Genomic DNA, 20,468 nt, shown 5'->3' on the forward strand with positions numbered 1-20,468 from the left:
CATCTACACTTCTCACAGATAAAACTGCCACTAATGACGAAGAATAAACATGCTGCATTCAGTGCTCTGAAACAGAACATAAGTCATGATGAAAAAGCAAAATGTTAACATTACTTATGTTTGTGGTAGTTCCTTAGATATAGTTTGTGATGATAAAATAGTTTTCCATGGAAGTTGCCAGTTTCCAGGTAGAAAGTAGTTAAATCCAACAAAACATTTGTTAAACAGATAGAGAGCAGTAAGAGCTAGTATGCTGAAACTACCTGTTTCAAAAACAGGAAGCTTCCTTATGAAGGTAAGAGGTTCTTATGAACCTCAGCATTTTGACAGCAAGTATTAACCATGGCTATAAAACAATGTGAATAATTCAGTTATGGGATTAATCCACAAAATAGAACATCAAATCTAATTATTTGGCCAGTACAGGGTTATGCAATATTCCTTCATCTCAGCAAAATGCAATAGCTTGACTTCCTTAACTGATTAATAATTAAAAAATATCTTTCTTGACTATAAGAATATAGCTTACCCATTAGAAAGATTAAACATCCAGTCAGCGTGTATCCTGGCATGTTAATGTAAAAGGCAGCTCCTACTGGATTTGGGGAAAGATTAGTAAAAGATTTCAAGTATCTGCAAAGCAGAAAACTGCCTATTCAACAGGCATGAATGATCTGCTACCGAAGTAGTTGTGTTATTTGCATAGCCTAATTAATATCATTAGATCATGTTCTATTACCTATATTGTTATATTAAAATGTTGCTATTGCTTTTTTGCTTCACAATTGTTACACACAATTGCTGCACCTGATACAAGGATAGGAATTTCAATTTATTCATACTGAATATAAGAATCATTAATGGCTGCTGAGTGAAGCACTTTCATTGAAAATTCATCCACCAATTTAAATTTTTATTTATTTTTTTATTTTTTGTAACCACATCAGCCAGGAATACATTCCAGCTCTGTTTTAGAACACTGGCTGTGATTCATTACATTTTGGCAATTGTGAAAAGAAACTGGATGATACTTCTAAAAGTAATTGTGTTTGCAGTTTATTTGCACAGTTACATGAACAACACTGGTAGCATAGTCAACAGGCTTGATGGTTTTCCAGTGCACGACACTGTGATACCAGGGCTGGCCCAAGCCTGTTTGGGGCCCTACGCAGAAATCTGAGCTGCCACTGACATAGGTAAAAAACAAATAGAAATAAATACATGGTCTTTGGCACCCTCTTGGCGGCCTTGGCAGGCTCTCATTTTGCTTATACGGCGGGACAATTGTTCTGCTGTTATCCTACCTATTGAGCAGTCCTACCTAGATTTAATGTACTTATGTACATTACCCTTAGTCCAGGTTTCTGGTGTTTATTTTAGATGGATTTTTGGTTGTATATATTATAATTAGGCTACTGTGGACAATTGTATACCGTATAGCTACAGCACCTGTACTTCACACACATGTAGTAATCGGATCTAGAAAGTTGCCAACCCTATTAAAATATTAGGTTTATAGTATAATATTTGAATTAAACAGACAAAGCATTAATCACAATCATTTGCATGATGATTAAATCTTGAACCAAAAATGTATCAGAGAGCTGTAGTGTTTTTTAGAGACACACACCCAATAAAACTGTGCTTGACCATTTCTTGCCCTCTATATCATTCTCTGCAGTTTACTGAGAAAGACCTGACACTGGGTAATGCCATTGTCTATTCGAAGGCCAAAACAACAACAATCTTGCTTATCAAAGACTCACTCCACCCTGACCACAGCCTCTTCTTTTAGAAGCCATGAGAAAACCACCATCGCAGCTTGAGAGCACAAATCTAGCCTCTTAAGAGGTGTTATGTTCCACAGGCAGATCGATATCTCAATGCGGTCTACATGAAAGCAATTTTCTTTCCATGAGTGCAAATTGCACTTTTAATGCCTGATATTTCAGCCACTCATTTCTCTCACTACATGACAAAACTCTCGAAACTTTTCTCCAAAAGCACTGAATGTTATTCTAACCATTTATGGCCTTTCTCCAATCATGTACACAAAGTCCAGTATGATTCCAAATGTCATCAAAAGATATATCTGTTTGTAGCTGAACAACTTATACAATGCGATCTTTCTTCTTTGTGTCAAATGAACTTAACAATTGAAACATCCAAAACTGGCTGTGTTTCTTGCCAACATACTGGTGTTTGGACATGTGGGATTACTTGCATGTCGCTTTCAATAACTCAGTTGGTAGAGTAGAAGTTAAAACTTAAAAAAAAAGTCATCCTTAGGCTGTCGGCTCAACTCCAACTCACACAAACTTTATGTTTTAATGCAGAATCTGTCGTTTTATATGAGCATAAAAAGAGGTTTTTCCCTGACCGGGAATCGAACCCTGGCCGCTGCGGTGAAAGCGCCGAATCCTAACCACTAGACAACCAGGGACAAAGCTGCTGAGTTTACATGAGAAGACCATTTTTCAAAGTCTGCACTCCTACTATTCTGACAGTGTTTGGATGCATACTGGACTTGGTATGCATGAGGGGAAAAAGGCCATAAAGCGAGTTATTCATCTTTCTCTTTGTTCTACAAAAAAATGAAGTTTGCAAGAGTCAGGGCTCTTTTTTACCATCTGGGAAAAGAGGGAACGCTGGTGTCACTAACATGGAAAGAGCTGTTATATATTCCCCATTTGTCTCCTTAATGTTTCTGACATTTTAGCCACTCATTTCTCTCTCTACATGAAAACACTCTAGAAAATGTTCTCCAACAAATACGGAATGTTATTCTAAGTACTCAGAAAATAGTCTTTTCCTCCCCCTTCTGACGCGTGAACTTATAGACGCCCTTGATTGCACGGTGTCTCTGTAATTGACAGGGGAGAGAGCGTATGCCACTCCCTCTCTCCCTAAGAGTACAGCCAATTATGCTCTTCTAGACTCTCGGCCACAAATGGCTGTGACGCCATCAGTTTCAAAGTTAAACACAACTCCTATAGTACTAATAAAAGCTTCACACTCACCTCAGCTGGGACATGGCAGACACTGAAGGAAACTCCTCACTTCACTCTCTTCATCTGACCAGTCATTAAGCTCCACTGGTTTCTTCACTGTTTGGAGTTTCAGCACTTCTAGCACTTGTAATATTAGAATAGAATCCCTTTATTTACTAAAGGTACACAGAAATGTACACTGGTACACAGAAACTTACTGTATGTAAGAGTGCAATAGTTCAAAGCTGTATTAGTGCAGATAAATACAACTACAGTGCCATTGCAGCTTTTAATGCTGTTTCAGTATCAGGGTCTTCAGGAAGGCTCCACCTGGCAACCCTGAAGTGCCTTGCTATGCTTAAAACTACACACACACACACACACACGCACACACACACACACACACACACACACAAACACAAACACTTAACAAGGTGAGTTCTGCTTATTTGTTATTGGAGATTTGTTAAGAAGGCTGATCGCCATTTAAAATTAGATTTCACAAACTGTAATTGTTACACTGGTGAGTTTGAGGTAGAGATGCACTTTCATTAATACTGCTTACACTGTGTTTCTTTACAACACGCATGGACGTGTTGAAGCATCTCATATGCATGGAACACTAATACTCAGAGCATTGGAAGGTTGAAAACAGAAGCTATCTGGCTCACACAATGTTTTAAATGTGCCAAGGGAAATTCCAAGTGTGGCCATCCTTGAGTGGAGTGGAAGATAAATATGTTTTTTTTTGTATTTCAAAGCGGCTGTAAGAGTATAACAGGCAGTTTAGAACATGTCAGTCCCTCCATGTAATTTGAGAGAAAATATCCTATGAAGATTGGACCAAGATTCCTGCAGAGTATTTTCAGCACATAGTGGAAACTATGCCAGAAAGAATTGCTGCAGTTCTGGAGGCCAAAGAAGGTCCAACATGCTATTAAATGGGTGTACTTAAGCCCACTTTGTCCTATAATAGGATGTTGCTGGAATGTATGTGGATGTTGTTGGAATGGCCGCAGAGTTGCGGCAGCAGTACAGGTAGTCTGTAATCCTTTCCCCCATCCGAGTGAGTTTGCCCTATTGCACGGGGTCGAGTTATGATGTGAATGTTTAATTACACAGGATGGATTGTGGGCGACAGAACCGAACAGCCTTCAGGATTCAAGTAAAGAAAGGTGAAACTTCTCCAGCCTTTGAGTTAATCACAGGACTATTGCATAGCAATTAGAGATAACAGAACAGCTTTCGGGGGGTTTGGGTGGGTTGCCTTATCCGCCCCTTTAACAGAGTAGTCACAATTCAAATTTCCCTTGTTCCATTGTTTACAAGGCATTATACATGTGGTTTGTTTATAGTGCACGGAGTAATATGCAGCAAGTCTGGTCTGTCTGCTTTGGAAGAGAAACATTTGGCCAAAAGAGCAAGACACAGCCAGGAGGATGATTGGTAAGAGCACATCATAATATGCACCTTAAAGCTGTGCTCTACAGATAGGACCTGTTCCATGACTGCATATATAAATTTTTTTTACTGACATTGCCATTTATATCTGGCCATTTACAGTGCACTCTTGCTCAGTGCAGCACTTGAAGCTGATTTTCCATTATGTTCAAGAGATGTTTGACCCGGTCAGGGTGACACACTTTAGTGCGGGCAGCAGTATCCTAGAGGACACTACAGACAGTGACGGAGACATCTCAGAGCGTGAGGTGAGAGGTTGAGTTTTTTGTTACTCTCTCTACGACATACTTTTCATGCCAGCTACTATTGTCCAGTTCAGCCAAATTTAATTTACTGCCTTGTATTATGATATATAAATTGCTGAACATCTTATCACTCAGTTTCAAACATTCCCTCAGCTGTTTTAAGCCATTTCGGTTATTCAGAAGTACTGCTAAATGGATGTGGTGGGAAAATGAGAGCACATCAAACACAGACAGCTTTATGCATTGAGTAGTAAAGAGTAAAATTTTATTGATTTCTGTCCCCTGTATAACAGAGTAAAAGGACTGACGCGCAGTACGGTCCCCCTCCCCTTATACAGAGAACAGAAGAAAGAGAAAAAAAAGAAAAACGACTCCTACAGAGTATCGGCTAATTCATGTTTTGGTTAGCCTGAGCGCTGAAGGCTTCTTCTATCGCTATGGTTAGAACGGTATGTGAGCAGCTGGTGTACCTGACTCACATGCTTATCTGCAGACTGTTATGCTGTGACTATAGAAACATAAAGCAAAGTAAAATAAAGCAAAGTAAATTTCCACAAAATGAAGTAAGGTAAATTCCCACAACATTTCCCCCCTTTATTCTATATCACACATTATCACACATTTATTCAGCAAATAGCACTACGATGTCTTCATGTGGATCACCAGCACCGCCCATCTTGGGGAGCAGAATGTCTTCACTGAGCTGCGGTTGGTCATTGGCATGGCCGCTGAGTGCTGGCATGGTGAACACACTAGAAAGACGTCTGACACGCAATGACAAAAAAGGAGGTAAACACAGAAGAAGAAGAAAAAGAAGAAGAATGAGTAGCAGAATGGGCAACGCTACAGCCGCTACTGCAACTGTAGGCTGCGGAGTGAAGGCAGATCACATAAGATTCATATAATCAGTAATATTAGCGCTGAGATCTGGAATGTAAAAACAGCAGGAAGTGTTAATCATTTTGCACACTCCTCCTTCCTTCATGGTTAGGAGATTTAATACTATTCTATGTTGAAGCACTGCTGCCCTTATCACTTGTTGTTCTATCTTTAAGGCACCTATTGCTGCTAAGGTGTCATTAACTACTTGCAGTAACTGATAAGCTAAGCCATTGATCTTTTGCAGGGCTGCTACTGTGCCACCGCCCAGGAAAAGGGACCAACCAATGGTTTCACCCGGAGTGGTCCATGGGTCCCTCAGAATTCTACCACAATAGTCTGTGCTGGTTATGTCTCTCCTCACCCTGTGCTGCTTGGCATGGGGAAGTGTATACACCTGCGTCCTTGTGCGCACTACAGCTGGATAACAACAACCAGTCCAGTTCTGTGGCAATTCACCATAGGCCACCGAACCACCGACCCACATTACATTCCAATACCCCTGCAGGGTTGTCATGGAGCAATTCCACAGGGAACTGCTATTGGAGTCACTGCAAGTGCCATTGCTGTGCACCTGCACATAATCGATGCATCTGGACCAGACTTCCGGCACCTGCTGCTTCATCTGCTATACAAATATCTCACCCTTACTAGCTGCCACATGCAGCATCATTTTCGGTGGTGCGGGGTTAGTGGGACTGGGACAGTTTGAGGTCTGGTTAATAACCTGGCACATAGAGATTGTCATATTCACTTCTCCTTCGTCTGCGTTTTTCAGAGGGATTACAGTCCTTGGAACACTGGTGTGCTGGCACACCAGGTACTCTTGCTCGATATGTTGGGCATGCACAAGGGCTGACATACACGCTGTATTTTGTTGGCATTTAGCTGCTAATCATTCTGCTTCAGTGGCGTTGGGACCCTGAAATGGTAACAAGTCTTCTCATAAGTCATGGGATTCTTCATCCATATTAATATTCAGTCTATGTTCTGACTGTGTTAGCTGTGTCTGATTTTCTCTACCGTCTCTTGACGGTTCCGAGTGTCGAAAGGGTAGGCCTTGCCTTTAACACCCTACTCAACACAGTTCCGACCTAGTCTGTTTGGGTGCTGCTGCTTGGAGTTGGGGCTGGTGTCGGAGCCTTCTTACAGTGTGTGTGATGTACCCAGGTTCCTCGTCCTTCTATTTTGACAGCAGTGTGGGTTGTTAACAGGAGGTTCTAGTTGTCTCCACCTCGTGCCTTCAGTGGCGGTAGCCCCTGACTGAATTTCCCGTAATGTGGCCTGCGGGGTAGCAGCAGTTTCCTGTATTTCTTGCACAGCGGTTTTAGTTGCAGCTGCCTTTGCTACTCTATCTGCAAAAGTATTCCCCTTGCTGATTTGGTCTTCTGTAGTCCTGTGAGCTGCACACTTAACAACTGCAATTGTCTTTGGCAGCGAAATGGCTTCTAGCAAGATGGTGATGTCTAATATATTTACCCGAGCTTGTCAGGAATTGCCTATGTTTCCATATGGCTCCAAAATCATTAACAGTTTTGTCTGCAGCTAGTTTGCATGCTTCCGTCAGTGCTACTAGTTCAGCAGCCTGCGCTGAATAGGAGGATGGTAATACTTCTGTTTTAAGTATTTCATGATCTGTTACTACCACGTATGCTTCCCTATTGACCCCTGTGTCGTCCCTGCATGCTGACCCATCCACATTGAGGCATAGGTCTGGGTTACTTATGGCTTCTTCAAAGAGATCAACCCGCGGTATATATACTTCAGCTAAGACTGCTGTGCAGTCTTGTGGATCTCCATCCTCCTCCGTAGGAAGGAGTGTAGCTGGGTTCAGTGTTATACACCTTTTGACAGTTATATTAGGCATATCTAAGAGGGTGGTGTGGTATCTCAGCTACCACTGGGCTGATAAGTGTGACACTCTTTGGTCCTGCAGTATTCGGTGTAATGCGTGTGGGACTAAAACAGTAAGAGGGGAGTATGCCACTATGGTTTAGGTAGCGAAATTATGGCTTGTGGTCGGTTTTGAGACAGCTTGTGTGTATTTCCCCCTTTAATGATATGCCCCAAGAACGTCACTTCCTCCTTACAATTCTGTAATTTTGCTCTACTAGGTCAGTTACATGTATGTTACATCTGAAATATTTCCATGAGCTTTTATGCAACATACTAAACAAAGGTTAGGAACAGGCTAAGTCAAATCAGGCTAACTCTCAGCAGGTCAAAAGTACTTCAGACTGCAAACTATGATCTAGTATTTTATCACATTTTATCATAATTGTAACACAGGGAGGCTTGGCAGGATACAAAAGAAGAGCAATGATGCATACAACGATGTTTATTTAGAGACATGGAAGACAACGTAGCACTAAGGCTATCGTGGGATCAAACACTGACAACGTTAACCTTTACACAAAGGACTTATATACGCAAACAATAACAACACAATGAAGGGCAGCCGTGAAACACAAGGGAGCATGGCCACACGGATGAACACACACACACACACACAAGCAAACACACACGGGGAGACGTTTGGGGGGGGGGCGTACCATGACAAGAATATGTTCACACATGCTCGCTCGCTCGCTCTCTCTCTCTCCCCATCCTTTCAGCCTTTGGGTTTCAATAATACCCCCAGGGCAGACAGAGCCACTATTCAAGCAATGTAATATTCTTTAATATTCTACTCTGGCTCCTCCTACCTCTGCAATGACATCCTCAGCTTTTATTTCAGTGGGTGGCGTGTGATGTCATAATGCAGCCGCATCAATTAAGCGATTATGATGTAGTCAAAGAACAGATTTTTCAAATGAACAATTTCTGTGACCCATTTTTAGACTACAGATCACAGATAACGGGTACACTAAATTTATTATGGGTCAGTGCGGTAGTTACAATTGCAATCCAAGACGCAAGGAACATGTTCCTTCTGAGAAATATGAAAAGGAAAAGCACGGGATATTTGGTAAATATGGGAAAAAGAAAAACAAAAAAACACGAGCCCAGATCCCTGCCAGAATAGAGGATGACTTCTTTAAAGGTAAGTTCTGAGCACAGCCACCACTTGGATGAAATGTGTGTGTGTGTGTGTGTTTGTCTGAGAGAGAGAGATCTACGTAGAAGTGTTCTAAGTATCTATACAATGCTAATAAGACATTTTCTGTTACTTTTTAAACAGATACTAGAACAAATTCTTTAATGAAGAATGACTTCACTACTGAGGGAACTCAATCAGCCATAGTAAGTAAAGTAGAACCAAGACAAATGATTTAAAGCCATACTGTGGCAATGGACAAAAGCCACAAAAAATGGAAAAACAGCTATGGTGAACAGTGATGCTAATTGAATGCTTGTACTTAAGTACACTGAAATGTCTCTGAATATAAATTACAAATGCATTTCAACAAATGTTCGAGAATTTAATTAAAAACACTAATGTAAATGTATTTAGAATATATTTAGAACACATACATTTAGCATATGCAATCTTTGTCAGTTGCAGGAAAAAAAAAATACTGTTGGTGGGTTTTTTGTTTGTTTGTTTTACATTCTCCTTACTATAGAATTAACAGTCGACTGTTCGGTGACTTTGCATGCTGAGTTGTAACACTGATTATTAGTATAATTGTGGCAAGAATCAAAATCAACACTAGCTAAAATGACTGAATGCATTGGAATTTATTATTCCAATAGCACAATTTGAATGGGTCTACGGTACCTTAGAGTGTCAGGTCCTGTTATTTCTGTTGAACATTTGATGTTTGCGGGCACATTTTTAAATCATTAGGCCTGCAGGCTATGTGATTACGGCTATGCGATAAAAATTGTATTTGTTTCCTTTCCAGTCCAATTCAAATTATAAATTACAAATGTATCAAAATGTAATTAAAGTCATATTTCAATTAAATGTATTTAAATACTGTTCAACAATATTTCTACTCATATCTACAGGTGGAACCTAAAAATATGAATATCAATGAGAGGGATAAGTGTATTGAGGACCTGGAAGCCGTGTTTGCTAAAGTGAGAAAGTCTGCAGTGGAGCAGAGCAATCCTAACGCTTGTTTTCCATAAATTCTCACAATGCTATGAACTATGCATTTCAAGTAGATGTAATTAAATATTGCTTAACACTGTTTCTCTTCATAGTTGGAGGTGAAACTGAATTCTTTTATAAAGATGGAATATGGTTCCTGTGAATATGATATGGGCCAACTGATTGAGGAGATGGAATCCACAGTTGCTAGAGTGAGAAAGTCTGCAATGGAGCAGAGCAATCCTAACACTTGTTTTCCATAAATACTAACAATGCAATTAAATATGCATTTCAAGTAGATGCAATTAAATATTGCTCAACACTTTATTTGTGTCTGCAGGCGGCCAAACTGTTAGGATTAGAAGCCGTACTTGCTCGGGAGGATATGGCTGCATAACCTCTGATGACAGCAATAAAGAGCATTAAAAATACTCTGACATTTTTCAGTCTAATCCCTGCCTATGTTGTCTGCAACACAGTCAATTATACCATGGATAGTAATTATATCTTTTTTTTTTTTTGTCTCACAAACATTCTGAATGTAACATTTCCTACAGCTTTAAAAATACAATCACCATACTTGGCACCCACACTATTTTTTCCCTTCATGTCCACTTACATCTATGTGACTTAACAATCACAATTCATTTTTACACAATCAATTTCCAACCTCTATATATATATCGCTCGGAATTCAACAGACACCTGACTCAAGTATTTTTATTTTAATTTCCTCCATGTTGTTTATAATAGGCCTACAGTAAGAAATCCTTTTAAAGGTGATCGCCATTTCTACCACTGTATACTGTTGAAGCATACAAGTTTTTATTCAGTGAGAGATATGTCATTTATGGGGATTAGGTACAGCGTGTTTTGTTCAGGACATTCACGACGATATATGTTCTAAATGGGATTGTAAAATAACTAGCTAGCTAGCCATGTATTTAGACAGAACCTGAATTGTGTTACATGGGGATTTTTATCCTATGTTTTTAAGGCTGCATTATGTACAGCCTAGCATAAATAAATATGCAAGAATGCAGAGCATAAATAGTCCATAGTTTATTTTCCCTTCTATATAAGCCCGCAGGTTCATAGGTGACTAGCTTTTATAATGTCATGTGTAATTTGAGCATAATGGTGGAAACTTCAAAGAACAATATGGAAAAAAAGGAGGGTTGTTTACATAATTGCCCTTGAAAAAGTTTATAAGAATTAAACTCTTGTGTACCCCTCAGACATTCTCCAGAGGGTCCCTCAAAAGCATGTTTATATTTAAGTTGCAATAAAGGACAGGACCAGCTATTCTCTTCAACTAATTCTGATATCAAGTGGAAACAAGTTGTCAGGTTCTGGTCCGCACCGAACCAGGAACGCAGACACAGACACATACACACATATCCGCACAAATCACCTACCACGACCACTGCTCGGTTCACAATCACACACTTATCAACCATCACGATCACCTGCTTCTAATTAACTCTCTCCCTATTTAAACCCCTCATGTACCATCCTCCAGTGTTTCCCATTTAGCATACTGTGGACTAAAGCTGAGCATGTCTTCATGAGCTTCCCCACATCTGTGTTTTTAAAACTTTTTGGCAATGCTTTGTGTGACTAATATCCTGCCTTTTTATCCCTCACCCATGTCTTGCTCAGGTGTCAATATGTCACATAACTAAATTAGTGTTCTATTATTTTCTTAGTTTGTACAAGAAGTACAAATATGTAGCTATCTAACATTTATAATGTGTATTGTTTCTTATTTTGTTAACATTAAAATGTAAAACCAAGTGAAAACATTTAAATGTAAAAACAGGTTTGACACTGCTTTGGATCTAGTGAAAATACTAGAAGCTGTCAACACCATGACCTGAGCAGTCTGCATTTAACACATAGAGAGAGAGACAGAGACGATGTACGACAACAACCAAAGGTATTCAGATCTTAAGGGAATCCTTTCACTTAGTCTTCAATTATGCACTCCATAGATGTCATGAGGGACAGCCTCACAAGAAAGGAGGCCTGGTGCATGGCATGCAGTGGTGCCTATCATGCGAACACAGAGAGAGACAGAGACAAGGTAGCAGACAACAAGCAAACGTGTTCAACTGCTGTCAGGTCTTTCTCAGTAAACTTCAGAGAATGAAGTACAGGGCAAGCACTTGAACATGCACATGTTCTTCCCTGGATACAGACACTTTGCCTCAAAGACAGTTGCCTCACAGGTTTGTTCCAAAATGACTTCCCTTGTCCCTTATTCCCTTATGCAACAGGAATTGAAAAGAAAGGTGTGAGCAAGTATACCCTCCACTGACAAGCTCCTGTTGTTTAAGTGTGAATGGATTCTGTGACTTGAACAAGTCTGCTCCTTCTCTCATCCAATATAGAAATTGCTCACCGAACTACAATGAGTGAACAAGGTCTAATGAACTTGCTGTGAGAATGATCTCAGTAATTAACTCAAAAAGGATAGGCTCAGAAGTGATTTTTTTTTTTTTTAAGTAGGAGGATTTTGATATTTCAAGCTTGCCAGCAGAACTAGCTAGCCTAACCTGGGATGACAGCCAATGCACAGCATCACAGCTGGGGGAAACGGATGTGAAATGTCAGTTTAATCGGCAAGGCTCAAGGCAACAGGGTCCTGTCCCTTGACTTAGGTTGATCTAGAGGTATTTCAAGAAACTTCTCAAGCGCACTTTAGTGGCAAAGAACAATATTTTCACTTGAACAGGGACCACGGATTAAAAGTCTGATGCTCTACTGACTGAGCTATTCAGGAGAGAAGCAATATCAGAAACATTACAAGTGCAATGTACATGTATGCAAAGAAAATTGAGTTCATGTGTATCGCATTAAGATGTCAATCTGCCTATGGAACATAACACCTCTTACGAGGCTCGATTTTTGCTCTCAAGCTGCGATGGTTTTGTCATGTTGTCTAAGAGAAGAGGCTTTGGTCGGTGGAGTGAGTCTTTGATAACTAAGATTGTAACTAAGTTTGAAATTGCTCACCGCACTACATCGAGTACACAAGGTGTAATGAACTTGCTATGAGAATGATCTCAGTAAGTAATTCAAAAAGGATAGGCTCATCATGATGCATTAGCTAACAATCGGCACTCATACACAAGTGTGAATGTTCAACATTCATTCAAGCATCTCGAGGTCACAGTCTGTAGTGTGTACAAAAGGAATCTAAAGGAAAGGTTTGAGCAAGTGCATCCTCCACTGATAAGAGATATAACTTTAGACTCCAATTGTAACATTAGAAAAAAAGATGTACATACAGTCCATTTGTTTAAAATGTTCTTTGATGTGAAGCTCATATTATTTTGCCCCCACTTACGCAGAACTTGATTGTTGGAAGAATACAACAGGGGAACTTTCAGTTGTACTTCACATCACTGACACTGTGTAGACTTTAACTAATGTACAGTTGTGTAGCTTTAGAGTTGTGTACAATTAGAGCAAGTGACCTAAGCAACATGTATTGCATACACAGTTTGCCTTAACAAACCTATCACTTCATCATGGTCAGAATATTTGTTATAGATACATGTAATGCTTCAGCATTGCTACTAGTTCTAATACACTCAAACTAGTGCACCAGAGTGGGTGATGGTAATGGTACTGTTAGAAGCAAACCTATATGACTGGGGTTGGGCTTCCACACACTGTCCCTTTCTCCCAATTCACAGAGCGGAAACGACTCGTTTTCAGCCTGTTTTTTTTTTTTTTTTACACAACCAATTTCCAACCTCTATAGATATCGCTTGGAATTCAACAGGCACCTGTTGCTACTGCACCTTTAAGACGGATGTAAGATAAATGAGCTCCTTTATGATTGGCTGCCCTGTATTGCGCTTCATTCAAAAGGTACTCAGAGCTGAAATGCCTGAGAAAGGCAATTTAAGTGGGTGTGCTAAACCTCTATAGGCTGAATAGGCAGAGATAGGTCAATAAAGTGTTCTTGTGACATTAGAAATACAAATTTCAAAAGGGGCATTTTTGGCAGCTTAACTGACATAGTTAAGAATTTTAACATTTAAAATATATATATTAAAAGGAGAATGTTACTTATTTCACTCTGACTGTAAAACAGTGCATATTTTGTTAAATGGGATTTCCATCCCATGTTTTTAAGGCTGCCTTATGTATAAATAAATAGGCAAGAATAGGTCAGTCTTCCATTCTGTATCACATACCTACCCTTGATAACACCGTGGTAACTGGAAAAAAAACAACCCTTTTTACTCAGTTGTCACTACTTCCAATAAACTTCACGCTAATCTCATAGAAGTCCGCCCCTTTCCGTGTCCTCCGGAAACTGCACTTCCGTTGTGTTGTGACAGGATTTGTTCCTGAAGTTGTATGCGTTTTCTGAATTTGCACCGCATTTCTAAAGTGTGTTACCACTTTGATGAATATGCTTTGTGTATTTGCAGCACGATGGGTTTTCCAGGACACCGTAATTTATGCATGTTTAATTCCATCTTTTATTCACGTACTAAGCCCAACTCTATAGGCTAATATTTATAAAACCGAGATAACCATAGAAACGTCTTCATCTGTGCTTGATACTTTCACGGAAAAACGGAACTGCTGCTTGTCAAGCTTGTTTCATCAGGTTTTATATCATCGTCATGACGTGTTTGAATTGATCCCAGGCATATGCAGTCCTCATCAAAATCCATGCATGTCCTAGGCTGTGAGTAAGGTATGTTCTCTCTCTGGTCACAGTTGGCAAATAAATTATGCATATAGATTGTGGGGAAAACACTTTAGCACGTGTTCTCCAAAGAAGTGTCTTAATATGAGCTATCTAGCTAGTTCCAATGTCAACTGTAATCATAACACTGGGTTTCTCTCTGTGCTCAGGTGTCTTATTCGCATGCCAGTAACATGTTAGCAATATTGCAGTAGTGTGAATTTTTATGTTGCCCGTGATGAAAGGTGACAGGAAATAAAAATCCAAACATTTTTTTTGTTCAGGTCTTTTTAACGGTCATAACCGACACATATTTATCTAACAAAAAATCAGGTTCCTGAGTACCTAAAATATGTCACCATTTTAGGAAGCAGGAAAGCAGGGCTGCTTACAAACATGACATTAGCAAATTATTTTTGGGATATTTTCATTTATGATTTTCCCCTTTTTGTTGTTTGTTAGCTTTTTTACTTTCATTTTTTGTAGGGACTGTGATATATATTTTGTTATTTGAATGCATAATATAGGTTTGGGGCTCCCACAGACACTTGTGTATATACACATATTAGGGGAGATTTTTTCATTGGTTTGTATATGTTTTTGAAGGAATGCACATAGTTCTTATGTTTGAGCCACTTTAAAGATATTTTTTGACTTGTATCAGAAAGGAATGCAAGCATTTATTCATATCAACATTTTCCTTGCAGAGTCATTTCAAAGACGATGCAACAGAATAGTTTTGCTTTTCTATTCTGTATTTTGTTTATTGACAGGTAATTCCACCCTCAACTTTTTAGGGTGCCTCCCCATAATTGCTCAGCTCTTCTGTGTAATAAAAGCAGGATTGGTTTGTATATCACATTGGTGTAGGTCATTTTCACTTGTTATATAAAGAACATTCTAATGGCTTTGGGGGAGACAAACCAAATTAGTCCTTTATAATTGTAATTATATATTACTTTGCTTCATAAGAAGTTTGTAATTATTCCTGTTATTCATCAACTTAGATACCGTGATTTACTGGGGTAGGTCAAATTAAAAGATAATTGCCTGCTTATATTAGGTAAAGAAAGTTTTTTATGTCATAGTTTTCACTTACTATGATTGGGACAATACATCTTTTACATGAGGATGGATTTTATCAAAGCATGCTACATTTGTTACTGTTTTCACTTGAACAAGGAAAATCATACTCAAAACAGATATATAAGTGGACAGTCAGGGTGAAATAAGTAACATTCTCCTTTTAATGTTATATTTTAAAAAAATATTAAAGGTCTTAAGTATGTCAGTGTTTTCGTTAGTCTTTTGGCCAATGTTTTTTTTAAAAAGAGATAAGGAGATACCAGAACAAAATAGAAAAGCAAATAATAGAGGAAGATGGCATGGGATGGAGGGATGGAGGGATGATAAAAGACAGGGGTAGTAATGGATAATTTATTCTATTCTCTCAGCTATTCTCTTTAACTAATTCTGAAGTCTGCATCTTTATTTTCTATTTGAATGTTAACTTTACGACTAGCTGATTGGGGATTTAGGAACGACACTAGCGTTGATTTTGATTCTAGCCACAGTTCTAGTAATAAGCAGTGTTACAACTCTGCATGCAAAGTCACTGAACAGTTGACTGTTAATTCTGTAGTAAGCATAATGCAAAAAATACAACAACATATTTTGTTGTGATTGAAAAAATTACGTCCTAAATACATGCGTTGTAAATACATTGACATTAGTATTTTTAATTAATTTCTAACATTCAGAGACATTCAGAGGTATTTCTATTAAGCCCAGAGTCAGCTACGTCTCCACTCTCTAATTACTCAATGAACCTCAATGGTCTCCCAATCACATCTTCTCTAACAGTTAAAGATCTTGGAGTTATGGATCCCAGTCTCTCGTTCGAAGCTCACGTAAATAAATAATGTTTCTAGGACCCCCTTTCTCCACCTTAGAAACATTTCAAAGATTAGGAGCATGCTCTCCACACATAATGCAGAAAAGGTAGTCCATGCATTTATTGCTTCAATATTGGACTACTGTAATCCCTTACTATCTATCTGTGCTATTAAGTGCCTAAAGTGCCTAGCGAGTTCAAAATGCAGCAGCCATAGTTCTTAATAGAGCTAGAAAATTTGATCACATCAATCATATCTTAGCTACTTTACTTTGGCTCCCAGTAAAATTTCGTATTGATTATAAACTACTTTTAATAATTCCAAATGTGCATTAGACTTTACAGTAACCTAAGACAACCCTTTTGCATGAAGGGAACTGGTAACTATGCTCACACTCCATAATGTGCAAAAGATATTTAAAGTGTTGGACAGTCGAAGCATTATGTGTGCGTGTGCGTGATGTTATTAACGTGACAGTAAAAGCTTACCATTTTTAAATGGGGGCTGATCGACTTTCCATTTATGCAAGACTTATGTCAAGAGTACATGTCAAAAATTAGAGACGAAATGAGGTGCTAAATGCCGCCATTAGGCATACAGCAGTCAAAGGCAATTTGGAAACACACTTAGAAAACAAAGATCATGATCTTTGATCATGATCAAACTTTCAAAAAGCTTATCAACGTGACGAGAATGTGAGGTTTAGGTTCATCTATAGTGTTACAGTATCAATGTGAAATATGGATATCGAGGTCAGCATCACGTAAGAATGTATATGTGTGAAACATCTTCGTCGCCATAAATGTTGTGTTGTTACATAATTAAGCAGTCCATCCAGTTTCATTTACTTGATTTATTAGCAACCTGTGTCCACTGTCTAACTCAAGTATTTTTATTTTTATTTCCTCCATGTTGTTTATAATAGGCCTACAGTAAGAAATCCTTTTAACTGATTAATAATTAAAAAATATCTTTCTTGACTATAAGAATATAGCTTAACCACTAGAAAGATTAAACATCCAGTGAGTGTGTATCCTGGCATGTTAATGTAAAAGGCAGCTCCTACTGGATTTGGGGAAATGTGAGGTTTAGGTTCATCTATAGTGTTACAGTATCAATGTGAAATATGAATATTGAGGTCAGCATCACGTAAGAATGTATATGTGTGAAACATCTTCGTCGCCATAAATGTTGTGTTGTTACATAAAAAGCAGTCCATCCAGTTTCATTTACTTGATTTATTAGCAACCTGTGTCCACTGTCTAACTCAAGTATTTTTATTTTTATTTCCTCCATGTTGTTTATAATAGGCCTACAATAAGAAATCCTTTTAACTGATTAATAATTAAAATATATCTTTCTTGACTTTAAGAATATAGCTTAACCATTAGAAAGATTAAACATCCAGTGAGTGTGTATCCTGGCATGTTAATGTAAAAGGCAGCTCCTACTGGATTTGGGGAAAGATTAGTAAAAGATTTCAAGTATCTGCAAAGCAGAAAACTGCCTATTCAACAGGCATGAATGATGTGCTACAGAAGTAGTTGTTTTATTTGCATAGCCTAATTAATATCATTAGATCAAGTTCTATATTACCTATATTGTTATATTACAATTTTGCTTTTGCTTTTTTGCTTCACAGTTGTTACACATAATTGCTGCACCTGATACAAGGATAGGAATTTTAATTTATTCATACTGGATATAAGAATCATTAATGGCTGCTGAGTGAAGAACTTTCATTGAAAATTCATCCACCAATTTTTTTTTTATTTTTATTTTTTTTTTGTAACCAGAAACAGGGCACATCAGCCAGGAATACATTCCAGCTCTGTTTTAGAACACTGGCTGTGATTCATTACATTTTGGCAATTGTGAAAACAAACTGGAAGATACTTCTAAAAGTAATTGTGTTTGCAGTTTATTTGCACAGTTACATGAACAACACTGGTAGCATAGTCAACAGGCTTGATGGTTTTCCAGTGCACGACACCGTGATACCAGGGCTGGCCCAAGCCTGTGTGGGCCCCTATGCAGAAATCTGAGCTGCCACTGACATAACATTGGTAAAAAAACAAATAGAAATAAATACATGGTCTTTGGCACCCTCTTGGCGGCCTTAGCAGGCTCTCATTTTGCTTATATGGTGGGACAATTGTTCTGCTGTTATCCTACCTATTGAGCAGTCCTACCTAGATTTAATGCACTTATGTACATCACCCTTAGTCCAGGTTTCTGGTGTTTATTTTAGATGCATTTTTGGTTGTATATATTATAATTAGGCTACTGTGGACAATTGTATACCGTATAGCTACAGCACCTGTACTTCACACACATGTAGTAATCGGATCTAGAAAGTTGCCAACCCTATTAAAATATTAGGTTTATAGTATAATATTTGAATCAAACAGACAAAGCATTAATCACAATCATTTGCATGATGATTAAATCTTGAACCAAAAATGTATCAGAGAGCTGTAGTGTTTTTCACAGACACACACCCAATTAAACTGTGCTTGACCATTTCTTGCCCTCTATATCATTCTCTGCAGTTTACTGAGAAAGACCTGACACTGGGTAATGCCATTGTCTATTCGAAGGCCAAAACAACAACAATCTTGGTTATCAAAGATTCACTCCACCCTGACCACAGCCTGTTCTTTTAGAAGCTATGCAAAAACCACCATCGCAGCTTGTGAGTACAAATCTAGCCTCTTAAAAATACTCGCCTGGAATTAAACCTAGTAGAGTTCCACAACGAGGTGCAATTTGTAAAATGACGTCTTTTTCTCTCAGAGTTAGAAATCTGCAGAAATAAATACATCAGTTAAATGTTTAAATATGTAGGTTAGAAATCCAAGTATAAAGAGCAGATATATTATCTGTGCTAATTAATGAATGTATTTAAAGTATACATGTAGTAGGCCAAAAAATAGAACTCGTATGTAAATCATATCTAAATATTTTTATTTAAAGTAAATTACATGCGACATTTTGAAGATTTTGATTTTTTGGCCTGCTACCACCACACCGCCTCATCGGGAACTGTTACACTTTATTTTTTATTTATTGTTATTTATAACTTAAAAATAATCACCTGGAATGTAAACCTAGCCGAGGTCCACAACGAGGAGCAATTTGTAAAAGGACGTTTTTTTTCTCTCAGAGTTAGAAATCTGGAGAAATAAATATATGAATTTATTACCCCCCATCAGTGGACCTTTAGAGCTTTATTATTAAAAATAAGACAGACAGATGAAAAGACAAACGCAAAATGTATATATAATATTTTTAAGTATTCGCCATCTGCACCATTACAGGAATGATGTGTGTGTGTGTGTGTGTGTGTGTGTGTGTGTGTGTGTGTGTGTGTGTGTGTGTGTGTGTCTGTGTCTGTGTGTGTGTGTGTGTATGTATGTATGTATGTATGTATGTATGTATGTATCTATGTATATGATTATGTGTGAGTACATGTATGTTGGATTGTATATGTACACGTATTAGAGTGTGATATTTATCGTTTATGGATTGGCTCTGTATGGATTTTATCAAAGGTGTCCAGTCTAGATTATTGGTTCTGTTATTGATTAATTCTGAGAATTATTCGATTGATATATATACTCTATCAATAGATTTTTCTATTGGGTGACACTAATATTATTTTTTGTTTTCCAGTTCATGAATATGTTTTTTTGTTTGTTGTTTTTTTGCAAGAATATTTTTATTATATCAATATAATAATGTTATACATAGTATCCTGTCATATTGGTTGATGATATGTCTCCTAGGAGACATAAAGATGGTGTTGGATGGATATGGTTATTTAAAGCATGGGATATGTTGGTGATGCACTATATTGGACTGTTTGCACTTGTGTAGCATGTTGTCTGTTGCACTGTTGTTTTTATGTTGCACCATGGCCCTGGAGGAACGTTGTCTCGTTTTTGTTGTGTACTTGTATATATACCTGAAATGACAATAAAACCACTTGAACTTGAACTCGAACTTGATGACGACTTGCCAAAATTGCTTGATAGGTGTGCTCTGCCACGTGGCGTGAATGTAATCGTCAACTGTGATTTGAGTAAAGTATGTACAGATTGCTGAGCTTGTGAAACCAATTTTAAACATCCAATGTGTAGTATAATGTACTCTGTATTATTTTGTACTGAATGCATTGTAGGTTAGTGTTGCTGTCATGTGGTAATTATTATTACACATTTTAATCCAAACTGCAGCGTCGGG

This window comes from Electrophorus electricus, chromosome 5 (assembly GCF_041902795.1).
Source record: "Electrophorus electricus isolate QZ-2024a chromosome 5, ASM4190279v1, whole genome shotgun sequence".
Classification (NCBI taxonomy): Eukaryota; Metazoa; Chordata; class Actinopteri; order Gymnotiformes; family Gymnotidae; genus Electrophorus; species Electrophorus electricus.